The sequence below is a fragment of the Drosophila bipectinata genome, chromosome 3L (assembly GCF_030179905.1).
Source record: "Drosophila bipectinata strain 14024-0381.07 chromosome 3L, DbipHiC1v2, whole genome shotgun sequence".
Taxonomy (NCBI): Eukaryota; Metazoa; Arthropoda; class Insecta; order Diptera; family Drosophilidae; genus Drosophila; species Drosophila bipectinata.
In genome coordinates, this window is record NC_091738.1 from 18,751,111 (window position 1) to 18,761,843 (window position 10,733).

At 38.8% G+C, this 10,733-nt stretch overlaps 1 non-coding gene across 1 annotated transcript; it reads left to right on the forward strand.

Annotated features, from left to right (window-relative positions):
- Positions 1-9,472: 9,472 nt before the first annotated feature.
- TRNAP-AGG (transfer RNA proline (anticodon AGG)) lies at positions 9,473-9,544 on the forward strand. Its single transcript has one exon. It is a non-coding gene; the product is annotated as a tRNA-Pro (tRNA).
- The last annotated feature ends 1,189 nt before the right edge of the window (positions 9,545-10,733 follow it).

The window sequence follows — 10,733 nt, forward strand, 5'->3', positions numbered from 1 at the left end:
GGGTTGGGAGGTTGGCTGCTGTGGCATGCAACACTACCAAAAACGTACCTACAACGATCGGTTGAGCAGCTAAGAAACAACAACAAAAACTACAAAACCAAATCTCAGCCTGGGTCGCCACCATCATCCATTGCATGTGTACGCAGACTAAACCAGTTTGCAACTAACCAGCTCCTCATTCAACAGATACAGTGGGGACTGGCTAAAAGCTTACAGACTCGAACAGGAGCAAGTTCAAAATTTTTAAGATAAATAAAAATAAAAATTATGCCTTTTATGTCTCTAGCCTAAGTCCTTCCATGCGCAGGATCTATTCTTTTAAAAGGTTACCAATTTCGTGATGTGAGGTTTAATCATAAGCTTAAGTGAAATGTTTAAGTTATTAAAATTAATACCTTAAAATTATTTTAATATATTTAATGTAAAAGTAAAATTTATTAGATATTATAAATAATCAAGGAGTTAAGCAACCTAAGTTTCCTAATTTTGAAACAAAGCTAGAAAGGACATTCCTAACCTTGATAGTTTGCAATGTTTTTCCTCTTATTTCATTTTTTTTTAACTTTTCATTAAGCCATCTATATAATCTGTATTATATATTGGTAATTGAATTATTTTTTTTATTAACAAATAATAGGTTTTACTGTAGAAAACCTGGTGAACGGTTGATCGCGTTTGCTGCTCAACAGGCAATATGTGTGTGTTGCTGTTGCCCCTTGGTGGCTGTTGCTGTGGATGTTGCTGTTGCTTTTGGAGTTGCTGTTGTGATCGATTGCTGTTTGAGCATGCAAATGTGTAAAGACGCCTCCGCCACCAAACAAACGAGAGGAGGAAACCGGCTAACTTGACTTGGCCCGCGTTTCTGGCCGCTTTGGAGTTCAGAAATCAGAGGAGCCAGAACAGTGCCATGGAAGCGAAGTCGAGAATGGAGAATCGGGCAGCCGAAAACCAAAAAAAAAATCGAATCAGAAACGTGTCCAGCTGCAGCGACAAAATGCTAAATATATTTGTAAGTTTTCTGTTTGACGATCAACTGGCATTGATTTTTATGTAGTTTTTTTTTCTTAAGCTTGCAACTGCAAGTTTGCCTGCCATACCGAGTGGCTGACTAGCAATGCCCCTTCTTCGGTGGATCGTGAGATGCTTGCTGCTGATTTTTGATGAATTTATTAAGATTTTCTTTCGTGGCGAAAAAACGCTTGCTAACATCGCAGCGAGGAGCTCTAATGAGTTAGCGGGAATGGCGAAAAGTTGAAAAGTTACCTGAAGGCAACAAATCAACGCCTTTACGCCTGATCTATGATTAGTGTCAAGCCGAGTTTTCAGTTTTCGGTTTTCGGTTTTCTGTTTTTGGCTTGCGGGTCAACCGCAGGTTCTGGCCATTGATATATGGCCACGTTGACCGCGACCACACAATCTCGACGTTTATAATTTTTTTTGTTCCGCCATCGATCTTCGCATCGTACGCATGTAAGTCCCTTTTACATTTTTACCTGGCCCTAAAGGACACCACAAATTTCCAAGCAATTGGCCGTGTCTAACAATGGCCCGCAAACGTCTTTACGTCCCATGGGGTCTCGCCCGCAAAAAAAGAGAAAAAAAGGCCGAAGGAAAAAAGGAGTCCTGCCAGGCGTCTCGAAATGAGTCCCCCGTTCTAGTCAAAGTCACAGCAAGGCGGCAGATGTTGTCCTTTTCGATTTTATATATATATATATAGTTTTTTTTTCCTTTACATTCAGATCGGACCCGACCCGACCGGACTGGGTTAATGCGACCTTCTCGCCTTGACAGCTGCTGCTCTTTGTACCTTTGGAGCGAAGGCAATTTTCTTGGACTGCATTTTCCTCTTTTGTTACGCAAAAAAAGCAAAAAGGAAAAGTAGAAATGTGGAAACGTTTGTTTACCCAAAACACACACAAAGTGTGTGGAAAATTGGAAAATTGTCTGTGCAATTGTAATAAGGCTTTCATTCCGGTGATGGCCCAGTGTGTTTGTGTTTTGTACACATTTGTGATTTATTTTGATCGATCGTTGCTACGGCTTAAGAACTCTTTATCCTTAGGATTTCAATGCCCTTTCCTTACCTTTCTCTTGTTTATCCAGAGAGAGTCTTAATATTGGTCGTTTTACTTTCTAAGAGGATAAATGCCTCACAAATAGTTCCACTAAATCGCACATGTCCACACACAACGATACCAAATGCAAGATGGCCTTAGGATTTCCTTTGAATATTATTGACTATTCTTTGCGTTCTCATGACAATCCAGGTGGCCCAGGAGCCACTGCTGACATGCTAAATGGTCAACTACTGTGGCCCACTTGGCCAGAACTGGCAATTGAATTCAGTAAAGTGGAAGGATGTGGCTGCATCTGTTGTGATTGTTCCCTGACACGCAATTCAGGAAAAGAAAGCCTGGAACACCCACATCCTAGCAGGAAATGACAATTCCCATAGGTTTTATGAAATTTAATTAGAATTTTGTGAGAATATCGAGTGTGTGGGAATGAGGTTAAATAGGCTTACAAATTTTACAGATCTTTTACTTTTTTTATCAACTGAAGTAATAATTCCGTGGATTTTTTTTTCGCTTCGGAAATGTGGCGATTTTAATCTCATCAGATCCGATCTGCTTTCGATAAGATTTTTTTTTGCCACATAGTGGAAAAGATCGTGTTGGCAAGATTTAATGTATCCTCTCGGCTCGCATCTCCTTCATTTTGTAATTACTATAATACACAACCCCATGAGCATTTGGCCTCCGTTGGGTGGTAGGGGTAGGGGTAGGGGCCTCCTTTCGATTGCAGCCAAAGCTGGGTGTAAACGACCGGAATCCTTAACGGCTTTCAATGCTCAAATAACTGCGGGGCATAAAAAAGTTACAACAAAAAACTAAACTTTCCGCAAAAGCCTTTCGCATGAGGAAGAACAAAAAAAAAGTCAGTGAATGGACAGCAGGCTTTAAGGAAAACACAGAGAAAACATGATTGAAAACTAACTGCTGATGTTCATTTATATTATTACATTTGCTGGCCATCATTTAGAATGTTCACTATAAAAAAATCTTGGATTTATAGCCTCGCAACATGATCCTCGAAATGCTAATGATTTTTTTCTTTTAAAACCATTAACCTTCACTTTAGAAATTATTGGTCCTTTTTTGTAACCCCAAACCCTCTAAGATCCTTTTTAATGATCACCTATTTTTCAAAATAAATGTGTAATTACCTTTACGGAAAATTACCTTTTCATACAAACATGAAAACACTCCGAAAATTTACATTCGATTTCCTTATTTTTTTGGAGTGTGCCACAGGGTATGTGTCCCGTCTAAAACGCAGCCTTTTACCTCAAATAATTATGGAAAATGCCAGGCTAAATGAGGAAAAAAGTGAGGGGGCCTGAGTGAGTGATCGGGGGAGCTGTTTCCTTTTTAACCAGCGCGCATGGGCATGGGCATGGTCATGGTCATGGCCAATGAGCTAGGATGAAAAACAACAAGATCATAATAAATAATAACCAGGCCGAGAGCTCAGCTGCGTCTGCGTCCGAGGCGGAGATGGAGGTTGGGGGCGCGGCGGCGGTAACAAGCGCTAATTATCGACAACAAGCTAAAACAGCGGCCTACAATTACGCAGCGACGCCAGCTGAGGCAGAGCCATAAGAAGCAGTAGTGGCAGCGCCCTACGCAACGATCTTGGCTAGAAAATTTCCTGGGGCGGGTCGGAGGAACCGGAGAGGGTCCACAGAGGGAGGACAGTGAAGCGCGGATGCAGAAACTGCCATAGCCATTAAAATTTACACAGGCAACGTAGCAGCAGCAGCAACAGCAACAACATGCAACATGCAGCAACTGCAGCATTTTTGCTGCCTTCGTCTTCGTCGTCATCATCGTTGTCGGTATTCATCGCCGGCCTTTCTCCCATTTGGCGCAAACTTGTTAACTTCTTGGCATGGCTGCAAGTCTTGGTCGGCAGAAAGCAGAAAGAGACAGGGCCATCATGAGCGAGAGAGATGGAGCAACAACATATGCATGCAACGCAGCCAACAAATGAGGCACAGACTGGCGAATATTTAATGCCCTCGAAGTTGGCTTCCTTTGTTTTCCAATTATAATGATTTACATTTTTAAAGAAATGTTTAAGCTCTTAATTGTTTCATTTTTACAAATTTGGATTAAAAATCTACTCTGATTTCATTATAAAATAAATTATTAAAAATCCAAAGGTACTTTTTAAAGGTTTTAAGATAGAAGGCCATCATATCATACTAATTTAAAGATCAGCTCCATTGTTAAGAATAAACCAATAAATTAATTCAACCTTTGAGACCTCTGTTTTTATTTCTCTAGGAAGGACCGTGAAGAATTCCAACACCTTTCATGTTTATCGCTCGAGAGGCAGCTCACCTTTAAGACACCTGAAAGAAAGGACTCCTCATATCATGGCCGGAACCATCAAACTCGAGCCCAGCCAATTATCGCGTTAGCCAGTGCCACCAGCATCTGGTCTGGTCTTTCACTTTAATTTACACTGCCCATGTGGAATCCCTCAAATGTACATTTTCTACTCTCGCCTCGGCACGCCGCGCCCCTTGTACTCCCCTGTCGAGTTCAAAACTTTACGATCAACTTTTCTGGTATATATATAATCAATATACCCCATCAACATATCAGGTGTATAACAAGCAGCCGCGGGTCTGGCTGATGCGGCTTCTGCTGTATTGGTTGCAATTTATAGGCGCAGGATCGCTTACAAGCCAACGAGTTGGTAACACAAACCGGCGGCACTCACGGCCAGTTTGTTGTTGTTTCTTTGGATGTTGCCTGTTGGCTGTTGGCTGTTGCATGGGCGCTGATTTTTATGCTCGGACTTGAGGCGAGTGAAGATTTCCAACGCAACTGACGCAAACGAAGACTGTGACTGCAGTTGTGGAGACTGAAGACTGTGGAGACGAGAAGACTCTTACCGAGACTGGGCGTTAACTGCGAAGTAATTGCGTTTCGGCTATGCAAGTACATAAATTGGATTTGAAATATGTACACATGTTGATGGATTCCTCTCCAGCAAGCCCGTGCTCTGGGTACCTGACTCGATTATGCACCAAGAGAAAATTTCATTAAAAATATAAGTATGATGATGTGTTATAAAAATTCCTAAAATTAATTTTAAAAATACTTATCAAGATAGTTTGATAGATAATATATTAAATATATAAGATATTTTTTTTTTATGTTTCTCCTTGATAATTTTCTTTACAGTGATAGGCATACATTTTTTTCCCCATGTGGGCCCTGAAGTCCAAGTCCAAGTTTTTCTATCCATCCTGCCTCGGAACTACCGCTGAGATGGAAAGGAGAACGGCGCACCATTTGTCTTTTGATAATTATCATTTCACTATGATAGCATCAATTTTGAGAAAAACATTTGATGATTTCTGCTGCGTGTGTCGGTCGTTAACGAGCCGACTCCGGGCAGCTGCAAATGGCTGATAAGTAAATACTTGCCGGCAAAACGGTAGCCCATAACAAGTGGTTTGCGCCGACAAGGCCGTAGGAGAATTATACAAAATGGAAAAAAATATGCTCGATCATCGATCGATTGCAGATGTTTAAACGGGGAGGGGTGTGGTGAGGAATTTGCATTGATGATAATCGATGCAGACAACAATTTTGAATTAAATGGTCAAGAAATTATAAATTATTAACCAACAGCCAAGGGAAAAGACTAACAAGTTTTCATACAAAAGTAGAAGTACCATAAATGACTACTCTTATGGCCTGTTCTACTCTTATCTTTTTAGCACAATTTAGGCTCTGTAATGTAATCTTTAATTTCCTTACTTAAGAGATAAAATAAATAAACACAAATAACACAACTTCAAAAAAAGGAAAGTTATATTGATTCCAGGACTCATTAGAAATAATAAAGCATACTTTTAGGTGCTTTGTGATATAATGGAAAACAATATGTGGTTTCTTTTAAAAACAAAGAATATATTGATTAATAATCAATAAAGGTAATCTTTAAAGGTAAAGTTTCTTAAATTTTCCTTATATTATTTAAAGTTAAGATCTTATGATTTTGAAAGTATTAAAGATATACCTACGATTCAATTGATGTACCTATAAATGGGTTGGTGTCTCTGCTTAGGTACATTGGATTATCTAGTTGGAAAGATCTCTATGAACAATGCTTCTAAAACTGTATGAAAGAAACTTATAAAACAAAAATAATTATTTCTATTAACCGTTTATATGGCCGTGATGCATATCTGCAACATACCGTTTGAATTATACTATTTCTTAATGTATATCAAGAAAGTGATATGTGTTAATTTAATGTCATGATAGTAACTAGTAAACAAATATTTTTTTAAAATATTTTATTTTTAATTTTTTAATTTTTTATTTTTATTTTTTAACTTTGTACTTTCTCTACTTTATTCAATTGTAGGCAAAAATATTCAATACAAATTTTGAAACTTTAAGCGTCAACTCCCTTGGCAGTCGGCCATCAGTCTAATTGACTTCCTCTACGCAAAACATTCAGTCCCTCAATTGCTCCATATTTCATGACCAAAAATTAACCAATAAAACAAAACAACAACAAAAAAAAACAAACAAAAAAAGAAGAACAGATGAAAAAACATAGGAAATGATATCAGAAAGCTCCCACCCGCGGACAAAATGTACGACTTTTCCCAATAGCCCAAGCAATAACATATAAAAACCCAACCAACAACAATAACAGCAGCAATTCTCCCCATTGCACGGCATTACGTATACGCAGTGTGTGCGCTGGTGTTTGCTTGCCAACCTGAACATGTGTAGCTATCTGTATCATGGGGGGATGTCAGTGGGATGGGGCAGGGACAACACATGCAAAACATAGCAATAGAAACAACAACAATAGCGCAACGCATGTTATGTCAGAGATATCGAAAGAGATAGGAAGTAATGTACAGGAAAAAGGTAAAAAAAAATATATTTAAGAAGAAATACATACATATTTCAAATAAATTTAATAATATATTTTAAATAATTTTGATAAATAATCTATGGAAATATAACTTGTTTTCATATATCCCTCTAATACTTCTTTTTTAAATTTCTTTCAGTGCATTTGGAAGATCGGAAGATATACGTTTCAAAATTTATTTATTTACATTGACATTTTGTGCTACTTGTGCACTTTTACCCTCGCAATACGTTCCTCGCCTCCGCTCTCCTCTTTTGGCCAAACTGTTCACTTGAAAAACTGCTAACAAAGCTCTAAGCGGTCCACTTTCTCCTCCCCCTTTCTCTTTCTTTTCTCCAGTGGCCGCCCCCACTCCCCCGCTTTCAATTCGAGCAAGATACAGAAGCGACAATGTATAATATATTGACTCAACGGAAAATACGGACATTGTCATAGCAACCGGAAGAGGTAGGAGAATAAGCGAGAGGAAGGAAAGGGAAGTGGGCAATGGCGAGAGGGAGGGGAGGGAAGGGGCACAAGGACAAAGGAGACCCGGAGCGGAAGGAGATGGGTCAAGGGAGAGTTTATTTCCGCAAACGTAGTGGGAACGGATGCCCGGGGGCAGGTAGGTACTTCTACCTAAAGGATGCTGGGGAATTTATAGACTACGGCGGAAATGTTCAGGTATCAACGATTCGAGTGGGGCTTTATACCCATATAAATAATCGAATTAATTCCGAAAAGCCAGGGGATATACAATTTGTTTAAAAAAAGCTGTTTTCAAACCTAAAAGGATAGATAACATTATTACTTTACTTAGTTTCTCTGAAAGTGACTTTAAAAAATATTTATTTCAAGAATGCTTATCAGCTTCCTTCACCAGAGTCCCTTATATTTATTTTGAAACATATATTTAATATTTCATATCCCCCTGAATACTTTTATTACCTTTCCACATCCCTTACTGCTGTAAGCAATCGACGGATCAACCCTTTTCTTTGAAAAATTCCACCTGTTAGGTTCTTATCCCAGCGGATGAGTCCTGGAGAGGCTTCAATTGAACGCAACTACCGGCATTTTCCGATGGATGACGGGCGGTAAGAAGGGCGGAAAATCGTTTGGAAGCAGGTGATGGGTGGGTGAGGGTGGTAAGGTCAACCGATTGAAGCGCACAACTGTTTGCAAATGCTAAACATGCCCGTATTTTGTATATGTATTTACAAATTTGATATTTACAAGCCCTTCGACAGCAGTTACCCCGCTCTTCCCTCATATCTTATGGCCCAGGACCACCCCCATTGGCATGTACTTCTTGGCTAAGAAAGCGTCTTCGTTTGACGAGGCCAGCAACAAATATTCAAGAGTTCACTTAACAGTTTTATTTGTCTTTGGAAAACTTTTGTTTCCCCCTTTTTCCACCGAACAAAGCCCCAGCATACATACATACACTTGAATGATTTGAAAGACAGAAGTATGTGAAAGGTGGGTAGTGGGTGGTACTAACACTTAAGGTCAAAATAATGGTAGTTTAAAAAAAAAAAAATAATAATAATAATAAAATATATTATCACAAACTTGTAGAAATTTAATATAAGCAATAATTAGGCCTTGGATTTCTACATTTTTTAAAATTTATCTCTGCACTATTATCCTTAAGGCTAGTGTTGACCTGGCATGTGGACAAAGGCGAGTGAAGCAAGGTGGCCAAGTCAAAGTCTTGCCCTCCTCCTGCCAATATCCTGGTGCACTTGAACAATTTGTAACATGATAGACTGAGATGAAAAAAAGGCAAACAAATCGTTGATGGGCACGTGAAATTGTGTGGGCCAAGTGGGTGTACGACTGACTACTTGTACTAGTAGTACGTGTGTGAGTGGTCAGTTTTGTTTATATTTTTCTTTGCTTTTGCATTGACTTTATTTCTCGGGTTCGAGGAAAAAGCATTCCCCGTCTGTTTGTCTAAAATATTTGCAAGAAAATTGCAAACAAAAGACAACACAAAGCGGACAGTGTCCAACTGGTAGAAAAACATCTGGAAAATAAGGAAGGGGGTATCCCTCTTTGGGAAAAACAATTTTATTACCTTTTTTTTTATTTTTTAGTTTTTTCCTCTGCTTTTCCAGTTGTTGTGCTTACTCTTTGTTTTAAGCGCTCTGATATTGAAAATCAAACAATGACGGCCACTGAAAGTTGATGCAGTTGAACTATATTTTATGGAGGCACTCAAAAGGAACAGAGTATAAAAATACACACAGAATACACAACTTTATTGTATGTATATATAGCATATGTATACATATAAATGAATATAAAAATCAAACGAAAACAGTTTTTAAATTTATTTGGCTCGTTGCGAGCAGGTTTATGGCTTTCGAAACTAGTTTACCATCGAAATCGGTTAAAATATGCAGAGCCAGCAGAGCTAAAAAAAAGAAATCTTCAAGTGGTTGTAACTCGAAGACTGATAAGCGCGATTCCAGTTCGAATTTCCATTTTAGCCGCCGTTGATTCAACTGGCTCGTTGGTCTAGGGGTATGATTTCCGCTTAGGGTGCGGGAGGTCCCGGGTTCAAATCCCGGACGAGCCCAAGTGAAGTTAACTTTTTTATTTTATTTTTATTTTTATTTTTTAATTTATAATTTAAATTAATTATCTAAAGTGCACACTTCTCTGTTTCTGTTGTTTGTTTGGAATTTTGAACAATATTTTGGCCTTTTTAGCGCCACTCAGTCCCCGTTTCAAAAATTTCAATATTGCATTTTGACAAAAGCGGAAATTTCCTATATCCTTTTGGCCAAATCATGCTATGCAAATTGAAAATTCCCGAAAAACAATCGCTGCCATATTGGACTCTGCTCAACTGCTGATGAACATGGACTACATTTTATGCGGGATGGATCCAAAAAAGCACCAAAAACAAATCAAAATCAAACCCAAAGGCCGCCAAAGCTGGGCCACAAAATATGACAAAATATGAATTGCACATTGCACAATAAACAATAAATTTCCATGTGACCCGCACATGCAAAAATCCAATGCCAAAAACAACAATGGAGAGGAAATGAAAAATGATCGAATGCCAAATACACTGAATAAAGAATAAAGGAAATTAATTCTAGAAATAACCAAGAGATAAGGCAAATTAATTATCAGCTTTGAATGATTAGAAATTTATATGAGAGTTTAAATAAAAATAGCTACAGCACTTGAGTAAATATATGAAAAAGATATATATAAAGACTATTTATATACATTCAAAAGCTTAGCCTAAAAGTATGCTATAAACTTTATTTTTAATCTTAAAAAACCTCAAGAGACGCACATGAATGTCTTGAATTGATTGTCTTTGACCCCCCAAGGGGACCAACCTTTATTAATTTTTTACAAGGATATCCTTATGTTTACATTACAAATGCCAGACTCCAGCCTGCTCGTTATGAACTCCACCTATGCAGAGGCATTAATTCCTTATCCAATTCGAACAGTACTAACCCTTGCGAGGACTGGATTTCAAACCCCGTCACGTACCCGTTATACCCCCCTGTAGAGTGACCCATATCGGTCTTGGGCACTTCTCTGGGGTATAACAATGAGAGGCTGCACTCTGTGTGTCATAAAACAAATTGGGTGGCCACAACTGCCATTGCCAACCGCTGGGTGGAGGGAGGTGGGGAGAACGGGTGCTTTGGGGTGGCTCGTTCTGGGCACATACATATAGAATATGGATGGTGGTACGGATTGGATGCATGCATTTATGCCAAAAGCGTTCGCTGGAC